The following is a 19,646-nucleotide window of genomic DNA, read 5'->3' as shown; positions in this document are numbered from 1 at the left end:
TAGTCTTTTTGATGTGTGGTATTTTTCAAATTTAAGATAATTTTCACCATAGAGATGCTAAACATTTGAGAATTAAGATAAAAATGAACACATACAGCATCGTTCGGCTAACACAGCCACGGCTGTTATTTTGACTTGTCAATTTCCTAATCTTTTCCCTTTTGCATGATGCTTTTCTGTATCATCATTTCATGCTGGCTGTTTGCTGTAGCCATCACACACATTTATCAAATATTACAGAGCCACGCTCCCAGAGGGATATGGGGGAGGTTCCTGAGTGTCTGTCTACAACAGCTTCGTCATCTTACTGTGCAAGCTCGCTTTGTGTGTTTCTAGGCCTTAAATCCTGTACTTCATAGATGGTGCCCATCAATGGGAGCACTGAACTCCAAGCCCACAACACTATAACTCATGCCATTGGATTCCATCGCTCACGCAGGTCTAGTGATGCATGCAACCTGGTGAGCAAACGGCACCATCCTCTTCATGTGAGAATTACACTCTTCTTTGCAACTGAATAAAACCCCACCATGTGCATGTGCCACATTTTCTTTATCCGTTCATCTGTTGCCTGTTGATTTTCTGTCCTGGGACATCACAGAGTTTGTCCCTTAGTTCTAACTATTCCTGGGTGGTGTCTTTAGAGTTTCCTCTACATGCGATCATTTTATCTCCAGAGACAGTTTTCTTTCAATTTGGCCTTCTCTCAATTCTATCAGTATAAACATCTGAATATTTGAAAGCAGGTGGCTCTCAAAGGAGAGTGGGAACCGAAGGTCGCTGTCCTCTTCTCTCAAATCTGTACAAATCTGTCTTTGTGCATCTTTTGCCACAACATGTCATTTCCTTTCTATAGGCCACACTTGGGTGTTCATTTCCTTTCACTTTGTTCCTGATTTAACCAGAATGATAATAGTTATTAAAGGCCCCTATAATACCACAGGCTTAGCCATCACCCTTGCGCCCCAGAAGGCTACAGGCATAACCCTGTAATTTACCTAGAGCTCATCAATCTGGTCAGGAGAGGCAGTGCCGTTGAAATTTAGAATTTTCCTTAGTGTGAAGATGGTTGGCCTCCAACAGCAGAATGTGCTAATCATTGAAGAGTTATCATTCCTTTCACTGCCACCGAATTACCCAGTGTGGAAAGAAAGGAAAATGTGTGACTGGGGGTGTAGCTCCTAGAGAGCTTACGCTCAGAATGCATGAGGCTCCGAGTTCAATCCTAAACCAGAACAGGAAATGTCAGCATACTGAAGCACACACTTGTTTTTATCCAATGTCAGTAACTTCCAGGTCAGCTCTGGGCAAACCCACTCTCAGCATGCTAATTTGCAGGCATCTCAGTGTGACTCTGGTTTCCCAGTCATTTTGATAATTAATACAGTTTTATTTGGATAACAATCTGCTTTGATGTCTTCACAACTTTGGCTTATTTTGTGGACAGTGCTGACAGGGGCCCTGTTCTGTTCTTGCACCTTCTCTGGCCCTGGGAGACCTAGCTCTAACCCCTGGATCTGTAGCTGCAGGCTTTAGACCTCAGCACCTTCTAAGCATCAGGCAGCCCCTACTTAAGCCCTCTGAGAGCTCCCCAGTTCAAAGCCACCAGACTCAAGCAGGCTCTGTTGTTGCTACTGTTAGAAAGCAGAACTGAACTGGATTCTCCCAGCTCTGTCTCCCTCTTCCACTCTCTTTCCCCTCCCCTCACGCCCTCTCCCTTTCTCTCTCCCTTCCCCTCCCCCTCCCTCTCCCTTCTTTCTCCCTTTCACTCTTCCTCTCCCCCTCCCCTCTCTCTCTCTCACCCTTCCCCTCCCTCTCCCTTGCTCTCTCCCTCACCCTTCCCCCTCTCTCTCCCTCTCTTCTCCTCTTCCCTCTCTCTCTCCTCCATTCCCCCTCCCTCTCCCTTTCTCTCTCTCTCACCCTTCCCCCTCCCTCTCCCTCTCTCCATCCCTCTTTTTGTCAAGCTAGCTTTGCAACCAAGCATTCCATCCCAGGCTTCTTCTCTGCCTCTCATGGGGACAGAGCAGGACCACAGCCTGGATAGCTCAGCAAACATGCAATTGAGGATGATGATGGTGAAAACACAGCCCTGCTTCTACACAGCGCCATCTAGTGAGAGCCTTCTGCTCTCAGACCTGGAGCCACCTAAAGAGAACTCTGCTCTCACTCCCCAAATCAGTTCCTCTTTCTCTTTTCCTTACTTTAGTTCTCAATGGCTGCTCTAATACAGCGGCACACATGTGTTGACTCAGCAAAAACCAGGATCGGCTCACAGTTCCAGAGGTCAGAAGTCCGACATGAGTGTGCAGCTAAAGCCAGGGTGCTAGTGCAGCTGTGTTCTACTTAGAAGCACCATGAAGGACTCTGGTCCTTGAGTCTTCCAGCTCCTGGAAAATGGCTGTATCCTTGGCCAGTGACCCTGATTCAGTAAGACATAAGTGGCCTTTGCTGCATCCATGACCCCCTCCTATAAGACCACATGCTGGATTGCTCGGGGGGCACCATGTAATCAGTGTTTCCCCTCAAGATGCAGTCACATCTACACTGTGACTCTTACCATGCTAGCCAACATGTTCACAAGCTTTGTGAATGGACACAGACATTTGGAGTCTGATAATTCTGCCTCACACTCTCATTCTCTTTAAATCAACAACCAATAGAGCAGTTTGAACTCTACTCCAGAGTCCCAGGCAGCTGGGGTTTATGCACCAATAATCAGCTCTCTCCAAATCAGTCATTGCTAGCTGGCCAGATGGCTGTAGTGGGCACCGTCCAAGATGGTGCCAGGTGACCCTTGCCTCACCATGTCTTTGAGTGGCCTTCTCCCACACAAGTCCTGTGTGACCAGTAGAGTAAAAAACTACCACTTCTCCCCTGGTCATTGGAACGCTAGCTCTAGGGGGAGCCCTGAGGACACTCCAGAAGCCTGTGATGAGACCCCTCAAGGAAGGAACTTGATTTCACACCAACACATATCTTTCTATGTACTCTGCCATCCCTACCATAACTGTCACATTAAAAGTTACTCTTACGAATATCTGTTGCTTACTCTGTGCTGTACTCCAAAGGCATCTAATTGGTTCCTGGAGACAGTGACCTTGTCTCTTTGTCAGGACATAATGATACTGGAGCATTTGCTCGCGGGAGGTACACAAACCTTATAATCTGCACACCAAGCAGCCCCAGCTGCCCATCGAACTCAGCCTCTTTAAGAAGGGCGCCCAGCAGGAGAAGAGATGAGGGAGGACCCAGTGATTTGGAACCTCCCTCAATTCTGCCACACATTACTATGTACTTTTTCTGGTCCAGAAAATCAACCAAGAAAGGTTGTGGAACCATTAGTTTATGATTTACTTCTCCAAGTCAGAGAGGAACAGTGTGGGTATTAATATTCTCTGTGGGATAATTCTTCGTTTTATGAGGTGCTTTTATTCTTGCAAGATGATCTGCATGATTGACCTTACACAGCAGAGGCCATGCTTCTGTACATGCAAACACATTCCCAATCATTCCAAGGGAGGGATGCCATTGCCTCTGTTTGAAAACTGTTGGTAAAATTCCCAGGCTGAATGATACACTCGTTTGGTCAGAAAATGACATGTGCTGGATAGCACACTAGGTAGACACTGAGGAAAATTCGACCAGCAATGAACACCCCCTTATTGAGCCCATAGTAAGTAGGAAATTATGACACTTTCCCTTCCAGAATAATTCCAAACCTAGGGCACCAGAATTCACCAGACAACACTCCACATTGTTCATCCCTACCAAGGGAAGAAAGCATTCTCTATCATTCACAATCTCAAACTCAATCTCAAATTCCCTGACACTATTAAGTCAATACACTTTTCAGGCTAGGACACACCCTGTGTGCACATCTTCTAATTCCCTGAAGGTGGCTTTGCTAGGTTCCTCAACCAGCAATATCTTCCTAAAGTGCCCTGACATCATGGAAGCATCTTTGCATTATTTATGCACAATAACATTTCTTCTGTGAGGTTATGAAGTCTTTGAACAAGCAGCACACTGGTTTTCATTTGTCACCCAGTATTTAAAAGGTTCATATTTGTGTGCTTGGGAAGTTTTGTTACAGCCTTTAAGTTACTAGTTACTTAAAAGACTAAAATCCCATCCCTTCTGTAGTCCTCAAAATGGAAACAATCAGGTTCCATTCCTGTTACTGGGAACAGTTGTTCAGAAGATGCAGAAATCCTCTCTGCCCCTACAGACCCAAGTGAGCTGACTGATAAATCAGTGAAACAGAAACCGAATCCAGAGAGCTCTGGATCAGAATCTGAGATCCAAAATTATCATCCGTGTCAATAGCCGAGCCCCTCTTTTGCTCTTCTGTACAGTGGAGTGAATACAGTGTGCATTTCAGGGCGACTGGAAGGACGGTAGCGAGACAGTGACTAAAATGCCCACAAGAGACTCGCTAACGCATAGCTTTTTTATTCACTCCACAGACATCTAACTGACGAGATGTCTCAAGTCAATGTTCAGTCTGTTACCAAGGAAAAGATTTTCATCTCAGTTTTTTTTTTCTTAAGGGCATAACAATTCTGTCAGAAATGAAAAGTCAGGGAAAGAATTGCTTTTAGATAACCTAATTAGTAAAAACTTGTAAATGATGAAATAATTGTGGAAAGACTTGCTAATTCTGTCATTTTTGTTTCTGTTCACCCAGTGATAAACATTTCCTCTTTTTTATATGGTAGCTGTTTAATTCAAATTTACAGCAGGTTTCTTTTGAGGAACTGTTACCCTCAGGGATAGAGAAAGAGAGATGGCTTGGGAGAGAAAAGGATTTGCTTAGCAACACAGCTTTGCAAGCTTTAAGACAACTTCTAGGTATACACTCTATCACTGAGCTTCGCTCCCAACCCCAGCATCTCATAAGGCATGAATCAGTGTGATCACGTGGCTGTCATTACAGCTCCCAGGAGGTAAAAGCAGAAGCAGCGTTCAAGGTCAGTCATCCTGGGACGCTTAGTAAGTTTGAAGATAGCCTGTGATATGTGGGAACCTATCACAGGCAAACAACCAACCAACCAAAAGGCCACGAATTCAGCTTAAAATCATGATTCCAAATCAACTGTAATTTAAATTTCCTGCTTGAAACCTGAAATGAAAAAGGAAAATGTAATATATTTCATGTTCATATTTTGTCTTCATAAAAAAATCTAGCTTTTATTTATTTTACATTTTGAGTTTTAATTCTTTCTGGGGTGAGAAACCTGAGTGCATCATTCATTCAGTTTTAGGGCTATTACATCAAGCGACTTGTGGGCTTAACCTGTCACCCAGTAGAAGTTGCCCTTCAAGAGGTGGTTTGGACCGAATGTGAGATTTTACATTGAAATCCCACAGTGAAGGTTTTCAATTTATACCACCACCTGTCGGTCCAGACTAGTGCTGTTAATGCCCTTCAGGTGCGGAGTGGGGTTGACTATCTCCCTGAACTAACTAGCTCTCATATTTGATGAGTCTGCTACCCACCCCAAGATTTACAGTACATTTCCTTTTCTGCAATCATTTCTTCCTTCTGTGCCTTCGACATGTTTAATGCTCATCTGATTAGACCGTGCATATATTTTACATACTTTTCTCTTTCTGTGATTTGAAGATCGTGTTAAATACATCACTCCAAGGCATAAATATGAAAATAAATTCTGAAAGTAATACCAACCTTCCCCGGATTACAATCTTACAATCGTCATTTCTCTTGATTTAAGGAAAGAGCGTTCATGATGCTTATTAAAGGCAGTGAAGAATGCTTGTCCAAGGGCAGCGCTAGAGTGGGGTTCGTAGAAGGGGAAGCTATCGAGATTGTCTCTGACTAAGGAATATGTGGACATAGAGCAAAGTGGGAGCCAGAGATGAAAAGTCACCAAGAGGAAGCCAAGGAGGGGTGACTTGGGCTAAACCACAGTAACAGGCAGAGGGTGGCAATGAAGACCCCTTTCCTGAATGGAGGGTGGTGAGACGTCTCGAGTGAAGGCTTCGGGTTAAAAGGACTCATCAGTTTTCTCATGTGATTGTACTCTGCAAGGAAAGATAAGGAGCCTGGAAGCTCAGATGGTCATTACAGTCAAACTTAGACAAGGAGAGAATCTTGGTCCCTCATTTTTCTCTTTCTGCTTGTACAGTTTCAAGATTATATTGATGCCATCACCCAAAGTAACCATTATTATCATGTCTACCCTTATCACTTCAAAAACAATTTTCAACCCCAACTTGACACAAACCAGAGTCACCTATAAATGGGGAACCTCAACTAAAGAATTGCCTAGATCAGATGGGCCTATGGCCACATCTAGGAGATAATTGTCTTATTTGCTAATTGATGTGGGGCAGCCCAGTCCACCATGGGCAGTGCCATCCATTGGTAGGTAGGCCCGGGCTATATAAGAAAACAGCTGAACAGAATCCTGGAAGCAAGCTACTAAGCAGTATTCCCCGTGCCCCAGTGTGGTGGCAGGGGCAAAGGGTGGAAGGGAGAGAGGGAGGGACTGGAGTGTATAACCCAAGCATCCTTGGATTTGACCAATTTCCCATGAGTGAAGCACAGAACGAAGACTGCTGAGAGATTGTCAGTTGCAGAGCAGGGGCCTGAAGGACACTGGGGTCCAAACAAGAGAGCAAGGTCTGTTGCAATGTTTCGTCAAACAGAGAACAGGGGCCAGAGGGCAGCTAAGTCCAAGGGGCATACTCATGGTTGCTGGTACCTGAACTTGAATGGGGCCAAGAGGTGAGAGACCATGGTCAAGAGGAGAGGAATCTCACTTGTGGGAAATGATCAGAAGGGAGGGCTTACCAATTATGATGGCGTTGAAGGTTCCAAAGATCCTAGCATGCCTCAGGCTGCCCAAAGGCAGAGAAAGCTCCAGGAGGGCTTCTGCCAAGTCATGTAGCACCAGTGTTATGATACAGCACGCAGGAGGCCTTGGCGGGTTGGGCCAAGGTCCCCCAGTGGGTGAGGAAAACGCGCCATGCAGACCAAGCAGCGGGCTGCGGCGTGGAGCGGTGGAAAGTCACTCATGCCATATCAAAACAGTTGTACGAAGTATGACATCATTACTTTTAATTATGCTTATATGTAAACTTATTAAATTATTTTAAAATGCGATGATCACATTGTAGGGATCATAAATATGTGTCAATGTGAAAATAAAAAAAAAACTCTTCTAATATTGAATGTATAAGGATTTGGAATTTAAGGCATAATTCCAGGAGAATTACAAATGACTTAAATAAAACATAAAACTAGAAAATGTTGGACACGTGAGATAATCCAGTGGGGGAAGGTGCTTGTCACCCAGGCTGAAAACCTGAGCCCCATTGCTGGACCCACGTGATAGAAAGAGAGAACTGACTCTCCAAAGTCATCTCCTGACCTCCACATGTGTACTATGGCATGCCAATACACACACACACACACACACACACACACACACACACACACACACACCAAATACCTTAAATGGAGTGCAGATGCACATACTTCTGATCAATGACGGAGATTGGTATATTCCACCGAAAGCAAGGGCTCTCTAAATAATCAGTTCATGAACTGTGAGAACAGAAGGAAAAAATATCTTCATAACAAGGTGGCATAATGCTCTAGACTCTGATCTGAGTTTAGAGAAGACCCGCTACAATTTCCAGATTCTCCTGTCCCGGGACAAGAGACTGCACCGTGAATACACAGTTAGAAATGGAACTAGAAACAATAGAAAACAGTTTGTGAGAAGTCTACAAGTACTCAAAAAAAAAAAAAAAAAAAAAAAAAAAAAAAAAAAAAAAAAAAAAAAAAAAAAAGAAATAGAAATCGTTTGTTGAGAAAGTCTGACCACTCTCAAGAATAAGAATGAGCAGTGAACCAGGGGAAGGGGCACAGAACCGCGAGCCACACGAGCCTCTGGACCCTCTCCAGGAAATTAACTCAGCACACGTCTCCTGCTCTTTGGCGACTGGGGCTTTGTCCACGAAGCTGGTCGTTTCACTTAGCCCCAGCAGCAAGGCTCTCGATCCCTTCGCCAGCTGGCTTTGCTCAGGCTAGTTTTGGTGTTGTCTTCTGCAGCTGGGTCTCCTGCCACAGCACGGGATTTTTAGTGTGTGCAACCCGTCAGCAAGGGAACCGTATTTATAGCTAGTTTACCCATATTCCTAAAGGGAAAATATTTCGGTTGTCAACGTTTGGGATGCCTTTTCTTTGGATTACCTAAGAAAACTCCAAAAAGTACATTTGGCAAATAGAGCAGAAGCCTAGAAAGTGGGTAAGGAGTAGGCAGGATGGGCACATTTATACATTTAGTGACAGCGTTTAGATGTGGGATTCAAAGTGGAGAAAAGAAAGTAATAAAGGAGGAGAGAGAGAGCGGCAGAGGTGTGAGGAAACGGTGGGAAGCAAAAGGCTGAGGGTACTTGCCACTGCTTGTATAAAATAGTGCAGGAAGGACCAGCTCGGCTGACAGGAAGCTGATGCTCAATAGAGCATCCTAGAGGTCAGCGGCAGGTAGGCTGTCCTGGGAGCCAGACTACGGAGAATGGACCTGAGGAGTGACTCTCTAACCCGAAAGCCCTCTTCTTGTTGCTCCTGCTTCTAAGAGATGCATGCGTGCCTCCAGCTCCTCCAGACCTTCCTGCCACTAACAGCCGAGGTTCTGGCCTCCTGATCATGGGAGGCCTGCAGGGAACCACTCTTCCTCCTCTGAAGAGCGGCTGGCCCTTTCCATCTCCGCCATAGCCATCTTGGCTTGCTTTATTCTCCCACATCTGTGGAGACCAATACCGTTCTTCCTTAAAGAGCAGTTCCGCTGTAATGGGCCTTGCTAACAAAGCGGCAGGCTCCGTGGATGCTAGCCTGTCTTTTTTCTGGATTTCCCTCAGCGCTGACACACAAATGGAGGTCAGTGTCTCACACTCTGGTACTAAAAGGATTAACATGTTGAAGAGTCAAGAATTCTCTGAAAGCCAGCCAAATTTAGTGCCTTTTTAAAATGAAAACTGAGTGAATAACAGAAGCCCAAAGGAGGAGATGATCTGATGTTATCATTTAATGCTGCATTATCCACGATGTAGTGTGATATACAAATGCATTTATTGAAGTGCACATAATTATGTTATTACCTATTAATGGCTATGTGAGCACTTAATACACGCTTCCTAATGGTGAGATGGCCACTGGCATGGCTCTCTGCCAAAACAAAAGCCGATGAACAGAGTGGGCTGTCCACAGTCAGAATAGGCTTCTATTAACAAAAGCTAAGGCAGTATCAGATTAACTTCAGATTAACACTACAGATTAACTTCTGGATCAGAAAAGATCATTTTTAACAAAGATTTGGCTACCTTTTTTTATTCTATGTGTCACTCATGTGACATTTTTAGTAAATGATCATTCTTTCCTGTTTTTATCATCATCTTTTTATCTTTATTTTGGATCCTCTTTGCCCCATTATTCACCCACTTTAGAGGAAAAGTGACCCTGGGCAAGGATGTCAAGCTTGAAGCATTTGGGGAAATTTTTCTTAAGTTTCAGCCGAGAAAGTACCTACAAAGTACCTATATATTCTTTATAGCAAAGTATGTGTTTGTCTTCTTCCTCTGGAGTTTCTTCACTGAAAGTGGAGTAGTTACCAGAGGGCTAGAATCTGATATTTCTTGTTTATTTAATCATTTGAGAACAAGTACGGTTTTGTCGCCATAAGACCATAATTATGTTTTTAGGTCCACAGACCACTTCAAAGTTCCTTAAGTACCAACCTCATAAGTTTCTCCCTGCTGCCTTATTTTTCCTCTGTCTCTCTGTCTTTTCTGTATGTGTCTCTGTCTCTCTGTCTCTGTCTCTCTCCCCATCTCTGTTTCCCTCTCCCTCTCTCTATATGTACGTGTGTGTGTGTGTGTGTGTGTGTGTGTGTGTGTGTGTGTATGCAGTTACACTCAGAGACCAGAGGAAGGCTGCCAAGTATACAGCAATCACTTTCCACCTCAGTCCCTTGAGACAGGTTTCTTGCTTAACCGAGAGCCAGTCTGCCAGCCAGCAAGCATCAGAGATCTTCTTGTCTCTATCCTGAACAGCACTGAGGTTACAGACTCTGGAGACCAAGCCAGGCTTTTTACAGGATTCTGTGGATTTGAACTTGGGTCTTCATGCAAGTGCTTTTACATCCCAAGCCATCTCCTCAGACAGAATGTCAGTCTTGTAATGAATACAAACCATTACCGATGCACTGAATAGAAATGAAATATCAACAACCTTATTTTTCACTACTTCCAAACCAGTGCAGGGAGAATAGAGGCCCAATGAGCAACACTTTTGGAGATGCACAGCAGTAGGACAGACACTTGGAAGGGTGTTCAAAGGTTAAACAAAAAGACTCATATCTTACCCCCAAGAGCTTTACATTTCTAAAACTGGTTGACAATCACACATGAAGGAGAAGAACATTTTGTCAAGTTGAAAGACAAAGACGATCAAACGTTTCCTTTAGACTTTAGTTCAAAGCTTGGTTGAGAGGTCTGGGTGGCCTCTCAACTGAACTCAGAGGTAAAATATTTCCTTTAAACTTTCCTTTCATGCAGCAAAAAGGTTTGCAGGCAAATAAAACTTCAATAACACAAGTCCTCTTTTATTATTATACCTGTCTGATAACATTAAGTACAACATTTCTTTTTTAAAACAGAAATACTATCAACAAAGCAAAGTGACTTGATAAGTTTCTTGGCTTTCACTTGGTATCAGAGACACAGAGGTCAGAACTCAGAGCTGTGGAGTGTGTGAGCTCTGCTTCTGTTATCCCGGTGCTCTTGGAGGGTACGATAAACTTGTATGATGTAAGTAGGGGACTCATTGCCTGCATTATATAAGAACTTCCAGACTTCATTCATTCATTCATTCATTTATCAGTTCTCTTGCTCCCTCATATGTATCACATACTTTGTCTTACTGAACTTTACACAAGGAGCTATAGACCTAAATTTTAAAGTAACAAGGTATTTTCATATCTGCTGTATGTTTTAAATTATGATCCTGCTCTATTACACTGTATTCATTTTCTATCACTAACCATGTTTAATGTATTTTTATGTTACATAAGCTATTTATCTAAAAACCTACCTGTGTTTTCACTCCGCCTTTCAGATCTGTGAGAAGCTCAGGTTTTGCTCAGGGGATGTCATCCTTTCTTAGCTGGTCAGCGTGTGACTCTCCACGAACATTCCCAGGCCCATGCACAATGACAAGAGACATTTCTTCTCTTCACCTTCTCTTCTATTTACTCCCTAGTGGAGTTCTCTGTACATCTGTGGCCCAGGAATTTGAACTGTAGTGAAATCTTATATCCTCAATGCTTAGAATGAATTTGCCCTGAGGATTCATCCATGAGCCACAAAGTCTTACAAGTGATGCTGAATAAAGAACTCTTCCAGTACAACCGGATTTCACAGCCATACCTACTGCCACCATGATGATTGGGTGCCTTTTGTTTTCTTTGCAGCCTGATGACTGTGCCCTAAAGAGCATAGTTTCCCATCTTAAATTATTTCATTAATCTAACTGTCGAATGAAAGTGTTAACATTGGTAAAAGCTAAGTTTAGCTTTAATTTTCTGCCCTTCACCTGGGTATAACTATTCCATCCCCCATGGTACACTATGAAAGCACGCCAAATCTGTTTGACAATGATGAACATTTTGCATAATAACACTGGAGCCTGTAATCACATAACATGCCAAAGTGGTTGAAGGTTTTGGACTATTTGGCTTCCCTGGTGCTATAGTAAAACACTGACCAAGAGCAACTCAGGGAAGAAAGGATTTGTTTTAGCTTTCACGTTATGGCCCATTAACAAAGGAACCAAGACAAGAAGTCAAGGCAGAAACTTCATGTGGAAACCAGCAGAACTCTGATCATTGGCTTGCACACTTGCTAACTTATTCCTCTCAGGACCACTTGCTCTGCATGGGTACCACACACAGTGGGCTGAGTCCCGCCCCCCATCAATCATCAGTCAAGAAAATGTCCCCCAGACATGACTATCAGACAAGCTGATGGAGGCAGTTCCTCATCTGAGGTCCCTCTAGCTGCAGCTTCCTCACGTCCTCTCCTCTCAAGTGGCCGCGGGGGAAAGAAGCTTACCTATTTTAGGACACAGATATTAGTAAGAATGAAATGCTCTCTCCGAGAGATCTGTCAGAGCCACGCATCTCTGCGCTGGAGCACGGCTGTGGGATTAAGAGTGACTTCTGTCCCCCGCACTCATGTCAGGGGGCTCACAACGGCCTGCAGTAGCTCCAGCTCTGAGGAGGGGTTTCCTGACACTGCTGGCCTCCACAGGCATCTTTACTCATGTGTGCAAACCATCCCCATGACATAATTTTTAAAATAATAATTAATTTAAAAATCTTAAAATAAAAACCTACATGATTCTTGTAAGTCAACCTTCTCTATGTATAAAAAAGGAATTTCTAAAACTTTAAATATATATATATATACATATACATATGTAGTGTATGTGTGTATGCATGTGTGTATGAAAGATCACCACAGTCTCTTCTGTAAAGTCCAAAATACACTTCACATTAAAATTTTTATAAAAGCTGGGAATTTGGGTACATAGTTGTAATCCATAATCCAAGCACATCACAGGGCAAAGACAGGAAGAATACAGTTGCATGCCAATCCAGACAAGAAAAAACAGTAAATTAAAAAAAAAATCAATCAATATATTTTAATGTAAATATGCTTCTTTAATTTTGACAAATACAAATAAACTAGATACTATAAATAGACTAGATAGTGTAAGTGTAATTCTTGCTTGATAATTGTTTTGTTGTATGTAATTTTACTATGTGAAAGTTAAAACCTTCCTTTTTGAAAAAAAGAAAAGGGGAAGTGCTGTGGGTTGATCTGTACTTTAAATGTGTTGCTCTGATTGGTTAATAAATAAAATGCTGATTGGCCAGTAGCCAGGCAGGAAGTATAGGCAGGACAAGCAGAGAAGAGAATTCTGGGAACAGGAAGGCTGAGGCAGAGAGACGCTGCCAGCTGCTGCCATGAGTACCAACATGTAAGATACTGGTAAGCCATGAGCCATGTGGCAAGGTATAGATTTATATAAATGGGTTAATTTAAGATAGAAGAACAGTTAGCAAGAAGCCTGCCACAGCCATACAGTGTGTAAGCAATATAAGTCTCTGTGTGTTTACTCGGTTGGGTCTGAGCAGCTGCAGGACTGCTTGGTGAGAGAGATTTGTCCTGACCATGGGCCAGGCAGGACTGGAGAAAACTTCAGCTACATAAATACTCATCAAGAACTCCACCAGTAAGAATTTTTCTTAGTTTGCTGATGAAAAATAATTAGCAGAATTTTGAAGGAGGGTGAGTCTTTTTGTGACAGAGTTTCATGACATCCTGACTGCCTCAAACCAGCAATGTAGACAAGACTGGCTTTGAAATTCTGACCACGTACATGTGCACAGGTGTGCTCACATGTATGCACACACACACACACACACACACAGACACACACATGCACACATACCTAGAGTATTGGGGTGACAGATGTATACTACTCTTCCAATTTGCATCTCTGTGGCTGTAATAAAACACTGACCAAAAGCAACTTAGGGGTGTAGTCAGAGTTTTCCTGTGCCAGCAGCCACTTCCCATTTAGTCTTATTATTAATTATAAATGCTCAGCCAATAGCTCAGGCTTGTTACTAGCCAACTCTTACATTTATGTCAACCCATATTTCTTATCTATGCTTTGCCATGTGGCTTGGTACCTTTTCTCAGTATGGCATCCATCTTGCTTCTCTCTATATCTGCTGGTGACTCCCCATCTCTGCCCTTCTTCCCACCATTCTCAATTTGGCTCTCCTGCATAACTTTATCCTGTTCAACTATTGGGCAGTCAGCTTCTTTATTAAACCAATCACAGTGTACTTTACACAGTGTACAGAAGGATTATTCCAGAAAGGGTTTCTCTGGCTTACGATTATACCTTGTTATGATCCATTATCACAGGACATCAGAGCCGGCGCTCAAGGTGGGAACCTAGAGGCAAGAACTGAAGAAGAGACCACAGGAGAATGCTGCTTACTGGCTTGCTCCACTGCTCTTATACAGCCCAGGACCACCTGCCCAGGGGTGGCACCACCCACAGTGTGCTGGGTCCTCCCACATCTACCATCAATCAAGACAAAGCCCACAGGCCACTCTTAATGGAGCCAATTCCTCAATTAAGGCCCCCTCTTTCCACATGTCCCTAGTCTGTGTCAAGTTGGCAAAAACTAACCAGCACAGCCACCACAGTCCGCACTAATGACACTTTTTAAAGGAAAGATTATTAATGTAATAAACTGTAAATTACAATAAACTGTAAGTTTATTGATTTAGAAATAGAGCCACGTTGTTTTGCAAATGGAATTTTGCCATGCATCTTTTATTTGGTAGACTCAATATAGTAGACAGTCTTTATAGACAAATTAAAAAACAAAACCTAGTTTGTACTAAAATGTATCTGGGTTGTGATATCCACTGCAGATGGAACAGTAATAAAGTGTCTGGGGAGGCCCAGGTCAGGGAGCAAGGTAGATCGTTGACTTGAGCTGACAGTTGCACAATCAGGAACCAGATCGGCCCCCTGGTAAGGAGCGGACGCCACGCAAACCTGGATGAGAACAAGCTGAGTGGAGGTTGCAGGCACAGGACCAGGATGGAAGGGGGCCAGCTGGGAGGTGAGAAGTTGACCAGACAGGGGAGCTGTGTCAACAAGCCTACATGAAGCTGGCCGCATAGCGAAGACAAACTCACGGGACTCAGAGTTTCCTTCTTGTTTCGGTACACGGGTTGTGTGGAGTACTGTCACCAATGCGAGCCCTTGACTTCAATCCCTGGTCTTGGGTCACCGGGGAAGCCATCATTTTAGTGTGTGAAGCTGTGCCTGGTGCCAATGGTGCGGCAAGGAAGAGAAAGCCCTGTAGCCGCCCACTCAGCTCCTCTCTGGGGAGGAGCGACCTGAAGTTTGCTGGAGTGCCAATGGCTCTCCCTATGTCCACCAGCAGCTTTAACCTCATAGCAGCAGACTCCAAACAGGTCATTGCCAACCATCACACACAATCTGTCTCATTCGCGTCTGACTGGGATACAGACACAGCTGAGTATGTTGCCTACATTGCCAAAGATGGTGTGAATCAGAGCACCTGTGGCATCCTGGAGTGTCCTGAAGAGCTTGCTCAGGACGTCATCAGCACCATAGGTCAGACCTCTGAGTTGCATATCAAACAATATCTCAGGAATCCACCCAAGCTGGTCAGCCCCCATGACAAAATGGCTGGCTTTGGTGGCTCAGCTTGGGATGAAGAGGAAGAAGAGCCACGTGACTATCAGTATTACAAAGATGTCTCAGGGAAGGACCCTCCTCTTAGTGGGTGGTAGACATGAGGCATCAGGAAGGGACTGCTTGAGCCACTCTGCCCACTGCCCAGATGCCCAGCCACTGGGGAGCCACACTGCCTATAGGGCAGCATGCTGCAGGAGACCCTGAAGTCGGTAAACACATGCTGCCTCCACCATCCTGCCCTGGAAGAGAGCTCTTCCATGACCTCCTCTGCCAACATCCAGAATCTAGACAAGCCCCGCCCCAACCCTTCCGTTAATGGCAGTGCACCCCAAGACTTCTGACATGAAGCCCTTTGAAGATGTCCTTTGGATGCCTCCAGCTTCCCAGTCCATGCCATAGCTGGATGGCTCCAAGGGGAGTCCCGGTTCCAGGGACAGCTAAGCAGGGGGGAGGCTGAGACACAGCGGCAGCTCAACAGTGACTTCTTGGTGTGAGAGCGAGCGCAACCACAGCTGGCCAGTCCAGGCTCACTGACTGCGGAGTGGGCAGCCCAAGCTCCTGCTTCTGCTGGCCCCTGAAGGTGTGGTTTAGACAAAGGATCACTGCTGTGAGTTTCAGTCACCACATCAGCTGCCACAGGGTCAATCACTTGTCTATCAGCTCTGCAGGCAGCAAATTGTATCTATAGCAACCCATGGATGGGAAAGTGATTCTTCCCAGCCCTTCCTGAAGGCTGCCCTTCATCCCCTTCCATTGTGTTCTCGAACTCATGGGACCTCTGTTCTGTGGGTCAGGTCTTGGGTGGGAAGTGCCTACCTGAGAAAGAAGGTTTTAGTTCGGAGCCTGTGGTAGTATCCTGCTTCTGCCCAAACCCCACCAAAGTACTAATATACAGAGTGGTCCCCTGCCTTGGCCTTGCCTGAGCCAACCTGATGCCTTTCCCCCAAAGGGTGAGTTCTTATCATGGAAAATGCCCTGTGGTGATTGGTACAGTGGAGCAATAACGCTTTGGGGGAAGGGAAATAATCAAACCTCTAGTTTATCCTGGTCTCCAGGGGATCCCAGATCCTCTTAAACATGCCCTACTCCTTATGCATCCTCGCAAAACTTTGTGCCTTTGACTGTCTCCTAGGTCTGTAGAGTTCTCAGGCCGTTCATGGATAGGGTTGCTGCCACCTTGGCTTCTGGAACCCTGTCACGCTCAGCACCTCTTCCTGTGCTTGGGAAGAAGTGGGCAGGAGTGGAAGCTATCTCCTCTGTCTTTTGGTTGTGTAGCCCTTAAGAGATTGCCCCAAGCCAAACTTGGTGGCACATGCCTTTTATCCCAGCACTCAGGAGGCAGAGACAAGAGGATTTGTGAGGCCACCCTGGTCTATAAGAGTCAATTCCAGAACAGTCAGGGCTATGTAGAGAGACCCTGTCTCTAAAAACCAAATATGAGAGACAGAGAGACACCAGTCCTGATGGTGGGGGGCTTGGAGGGGGGGACAGGATTGGACCCCTGCCTTGCTCAGTGGCTTCTGGCCTTGGCCCTTTCTTCCAACCGTCTGTATATTTCTTAAGCCCACCCCTCCCCCTCCCGTGTTTGCATGTGTGTTACAGTCTACAGCCAAAGCATGGCCCTTCATCCTGCATCCCCATCCAGGCTCCCTCTTTGGGATGGGTGTGTGACTGACTTGGGCCTCCGGTATGTATACAGTTGACCTCGGGGTGGGCTTTGTGGAGGCTGAGACTGAAGCTGTAGACAACCCCTGATACCGTCTGTAGGTCTGAAAATGCACTCTTCTTTTCTTCCTTTACACGCATAGAGTTTAGGGCTGTGAATTTATTTTCCTGATTTTGCTTTACTTTTGAGCACAAAATGTTAATAGTTAATCGTTAATAGTTATACACCACCTTGTTGACCTTTCTAAACTTAAAAAAAAAAAAGAAAGAAAGAAACTGTTAGGAGTTTACTCTCTCTGGCCTAAAAGGAACTAGGACCGGATTTTCTTCTTCTTCTTCCTTAAGAGACCTGAGCAGAAGTTTGGTTAAACAACGTTGTGGCGGCGTGATGCGAAAGTTTACTTCAGATCCTACCTTCTACCTACCACTTGCAGGCCGATGCAGTCAGGACAGAAACCTTGCAAGCTCAAACTGTAGCCTTGCGAACAAGGGGAGGTCAACTGGCTTTCTCTCTTGGCCATTGCCTGTTTTAGGTTTGGATGTCTTATTCCAAAGTCTGTATTTCTTCAAAATTAAAATTAGTCTGCATTAAATGTATCTGGGTTGTGATATCCACTCCAGGGGGAACGGAGCAGCAGTAACAAAATCTCCATTAGCAAGGGCCAACAGGACGAAATACACGAAGTAACAGTTTTCAAGATGGTAAATAATAAAGGAGACACTAATCCCTAAGAGTTGAGCAATAAATAAGCTGAATCATGCAATTACCTCACCCAAGAGTCTTTGCTTCAATAAACTATGCAGGCCCAAGTATAGCAAGGGTGAATTCGTGTGGAACACAGATGACACCTTGAGGTGGGAGAAAGAAGTGAATCATGGGTAGACTTATATCCAGCGAGGCAACTCCACATGTCAAATAAAAGGTATGATGCGATACAAAGACCAGGAGGGGTAGACTGGGACGAGAATTTAGTGTAAGGTCTCACCCTGTGCAGCAAGAGATAAAGTAAGCCTCCAAGAGCTGTGAGACATGAAAGATGTACTCTGCAGGCAGACACTGGGCAAAGCAGCCCGCCACAGCCATGCCATAAAGGAGAGAAAATAGAAGCATAAAAAATGTAATCATCTAAAAACATTGGAAAAAGATGAACACGGAAACAGAAGAGGTGGGATAAACTGAAAAATAGAGCTATTATAAATCTAACTACATGATGATTATATTCAAAGTAATTGACTTACATACCCCAAATAAAAAAATACTTTGCAACCAAATAAAAATATAATGAGCAGGGTCCGAGAGATGCGTCAGTGAGTTAAAGTACTTGCTGCATTTAACACAGGACCAGACTTTCGTTGTTGTGCAGCTCGTAACTACCTATAGTTGAGCTCCAGGGGATCTGACGCCTCTTCTGGCCTTTGCAGGCACCTTCATACATGTATGCCTACTTACATGTAAACACACACACACACACACACACACACACACACACACACACACACCATAAAAATAAATGTCAAAAATTTAACATCCAACTATCACACTGCATGCAAGAAGCTCACTTTAAATATGGACACACAACAGGTTAGCAGTAAAAGACTGGAGCTAGGGATGTTAAATGGGTGTGCATGAGGTCCTGGATCAATCCTGAGCACTGAAAAGAAAAGGGAAAAGATCTTCAGAAGACAATAAACCACATTAAAACTAATCTAGTTTCTATTAGTTAAGACTAATAGAAAATGGGATTGGCTATAATAGCAGAGAAAATAAACTTCAAAGCAAAGAATATTACTAAGATGAAGGACTTCATTTTATAATCATCAAGGACTCAATTAACCATAATACAACAATATTAGTGGATATATACATGTGTATATATATATGGATATATGTGTGTATTTATATATATGTTATAATTTGTATTATATATTAGTTATATATATATATCAAATGTTGAGAAAAGCAAGGGCTTTGAAATGTAGAATAATTGGGCTGGTTTTAAAATGTGTCTGGACAGTTTCTTTACATCACCCACTTTCCACTCGGAAGAGTGGGAAGCACAGATGTTCACAGCAGCTTTGTTTGTAGTAAGCATAAAATTGGAGGAAAGTTTCGGGAGTGACTGTCATGGTGACTTTGTGAGTGTACATTTGTCCAAGTTTATCAGCTTGAACATTAAACACATTTTACCTTGTAATTCAAAATAAAAAAAAAACAGCAATAATTTCAGAAGATAGTGAAGGCTCATAGAAGCTGCTGAGCTGTGTAATACTGTGTAAAGTAAAAAACACTGAGAAAGGGAAAAGAGGAGGGAGGGGTGGGGGAGACAGACAGACAGACAGAGAGGGCAGACTGTTCTCATTGATAGCCACCACAAAGCTGGAGACGGCTCAGGGGGGTAACCTATTTACTGCACAAGCGTGAGGCCCTGATTTTGAATCTCCAACATCCACATAAGAGCTGGGCATGGTTGTACACCCCTGTAACCCCAGTGCTGAGGGCTGAAAACCTGCAGGTCCCCAGAACTCGCTGGCTGGCCAGTCTAGCCAAAGTGGCCAGCTCTAGATTCAGTAAGAAGAGATCTTGTCTCAAAAGAGTAGGGTGGGAAGCAAAGAGGAAAAATATTCAGAGTCA

The 19,646-nt window shown here is 44.1% G+C and overlaps 1 pseudogene; it reads left to right on the top strand.

Moving 5' to 3' along the window:
* Positions 1 to 6,992: 6,992 nt before the first annotated feature.
* LOC114701627 lies at positions 6,993 to 16,079 on the top strand (annotated as a pseudogene).
* Positions 16,080 to 19,646: the final 3,567 nt, after the last annotated feature.

Source organism: Peromyscus leucopus, chromosome 5 (genome assembly GCF_004664715.2).
Source record: "Peromyscus leucopus breed LL Stock chromosome 5, UCI_PerLeu_2.1, whole genome shotgun sequence".
Taxonomy (NCBI): domain Eukaryota; kingdom Metazoa; phylum Chordata; class Mammalia; order Rodentia; family Cricetidae; genus Peromyscus; species Peromyscus leucopus.
Note: the sequence above shows the minus strand (reverse complement) of the source record. Positions and strands in the feature narration are given on the sequence as shown.